A 3,140-nucleotide genomic window follows, 5' to 3' on the forward strand; every position below is an offset into this window, starting at 1 on the left:
TCATCCTGAATTTGAGAATATTGTGAAAGAGAGTTGGCAGCATAGGGAGTTTGCTGAGGCAACTGAATTCTTTACCCAGAAAGTTACCTCCCGGAATAGAGACACATTTGGAAACATCTTCTATAAAAAAAACAAAATATTGGCTAGATTAAATGGTATTCAACGTTCACAAGCTTACACCACTAGTACTTTTCTCCAGTCCCTTGAAAAAATCCTTACCATTGAATACAATAACATTCTTTGATTGGAAGAGGATTTTGGAAAATTCGGTCTAGAATTAATTGGTTAAATAATGGTGATGCTAACACTAGGTTCTATTATTTGTCTGTTGTCAATCAAAAAAGAAGGAATAAAGTATTTTTTTTAAGGATGAGCATGGTAATTGGATTACTGACCATGACACCCTAGTTAATTATACTAGCAATTACTTTAAAACAATCTACACTACTAGTCACTCAAGTGCTGAATGGAGAAGTATTAAAATAACTCCTTTGAGTTTTCATAATATCGACCTCTCCCCTTTGGATAACCCCTTACTAGACAATGAGGTCATCCAAGCCCTATTCTCCTTTAAACCTTTTAAAGCTCAGGGACCTGATAGTCTGCACCCTTTTTTATCCAGAAATACTGGAATATAGTTGGGAATTCCATAATAAATCTTTGTAGGCATGTCTTTAATACTTAGGAATTACCTGCCTCTATAAATAATATATATCTTTGTCTTATCCCTAAATTCCATAACGCAAATGACCTCAAGAATTTCCGACCCATTGGCTTTTGCAATACGGTCTATAAGATAATTACAAAAATCATTGCAAATCGCATCAAGTTATACTTGCCTGACCTTATTGGCCCTTGCCAAATTAGCTTCCTCAAAGGACGTAGGGCTTGCGATAATGTTATCCTCGTCCAGGAAGTCATGAACCATATTAATAAAACAAGTGGTACTGAGGGCAAGTTTATTACAAAAATAGACCTTGAAAAAGCTTTTGACCGTGTTGAGTGGTCTTTTGTCTACCGTACTCTTCAGTTTTTTTAAATTTCCCCCAAAAATCTCCAAGCTCATTCTAAACTGCATTACTACAAGCAACATTGCTATCCTTGTCAATGGTACCAAAACCAACTATTTTTCTCCCTCCTGGGGTATTCGTCAAGGAGATCCTATGTCCTCGTACATCTTTATCCTATACATGGAACTTCTATCCAGCGATATTAACCATCAAGTTGATCTTCAGCTCTGGAATCCCATCACCCTTAACAAAAATGGACCTCAACTTTCACATCTGTTCTTTGCAGATGATCTTACCCTTATGGCTAAAGCTAACCAGAAATCAATCCAATTAATCCATAAAAGCCTGAGTCTTTTTTGCACCTTATCAGGGCAAAAAATTAACCCTACCCAATGTAGGGTTATTTTTCAAAGGGATGCCAAGAAACTCCTCGTGAACTAATTCAAACTCTTTTAAAAATAAAAGCTACCAATACTTTTGGCAAATATCTTGGTTTTCCCATTCTGAATAATAAACCTAGACCCCATGATTTCCAATACATCATTGACAGTATGAAAAGCAAGCTCGCTAACTGGAAACTAAATTTCCTAACTCCAGCGGGTCGACTCACTCTCATCAAATCTACTCTCAACACCATCCCAACATATATCATGCAATACTTCTTTCTTCCTAAAAAAAACTTGTCACAATATTGATAAAATCCAGAGGAATTTCCTATGGGCCACTACCCCTCAAAAGAAGAAGATTCACTATATAAACTGGGACATTGTCACCCTACCAAAAGACCAAGGTGGTTTAGGCATTCAAAAAGCTCATGATAAAAACATGACTTTTCTAACAAGTCTAGCTTGGAGACTCTTCTCTCAATCTACCTCCCTTTGGGCACAAACCCTAGCTAAAGAATACTGTCCAAAAAGTAACCCATCCTCCCATTCTTTTATTTGGAGAAATAGTTTAAAGGGTGGTTCCATATGCTCTAAAGTTATAGTATGGGACCCACGGTCAGGAACTAATATCGACTTATGGAACTCTAGATGGATTCCTCATTCACCACCCCTCCGTTAAATTATTCAAGGTCCTTTGAACCAAAAGGACCAAAGACAGTTTACACAAAATTTGGGATGGCCTTCAGTGGGATTGGTCAAGAATCTCTATAGAAATCCCACAAGAGTTTCTCAATCAAACTACGGCAATCACTTTGAGCCAAGATAAGGTTGACACCCCTACTGGTCTTTAAATACAAATGACATTTTTTTCACAAAGTCAGTTAATAATCTAATTCATCCCACACCTGACTATGAGTATGATTTTAACTGGATATGGACTCTAAATACATTACCAAAGATCCAATACTTTCTATGGCTTTGTTCCCATAATAAGCTGCCAACTAATAACTACCTACATCATATAAGTGTTAATATAACCTTTAATTGTATTACTTGCAAGCATCCCTCAGAATCCGTCCACCATGTTTTTCTTGAGTGTCTTACTGCATGAAAATTCTGGTTGGACCTTGGGTTAAATATCAATGCCCTCCCCTACCACCACATTCACTCGCTTCATTTAATTAAGGACATAAATATTCCCATCCTTAACTACCCTCTATCTTGGGACTTCTTCTTCCCCTTCGCCCTGTGGCACATTTGGACAAACATGAACCATAATGTCTTTAATGGAACTAACATGTTTGTTGATATTAAAACTGTGTGTACACAGGCTATGGAATACATGTTCTGTACAGGGACTTCCACCACTCCCGTCCCTATGAAAAATATCCAAGTCAGGTAATTCCCCTCCACCTCCAGGATCCTTTAAGCTTAACACGGATGGCTCCTACTACGCTAAAGACAAGACTGATGGTATTGGAGGTGTTATAAGAAATGCAAATGGGGAGAGGGTCATATGATTCCCCAAAAAGATCTGTGCACTCAACCACACTCATGCCGAGCTAAGTGCCTTAGAGCACGGGTTACATCTAGTAATAGACCACCAACTAACTCCGGTGAAAATTGAGACAGACTCTATCGAGGTAATTGAACTATTAAATGAAAAAATCCCTATTTTTAATAATTTAATTAACTCTTGCAGGTCTCAGTTGAAGAGGTTGGGGAATCCAGTCATCCGGCATAG

Source organism: Nicotiana tabacum, chromosome 5 (genome assembly GCF_000715075.1).
Source record: "Nicotiana tabacum cultivar K326 chromosome 5, ASM71507v2, whole genome shotgun sequence".
In the NCBI taxonomy this organism is placed as follows: domain Eukaryota; kingdom Viridiplantae; phylum Streptophyta; class Magnoliopsida; order Solanales; family Solanaceae; genus Nicotiana; species Nicotiana tabacum.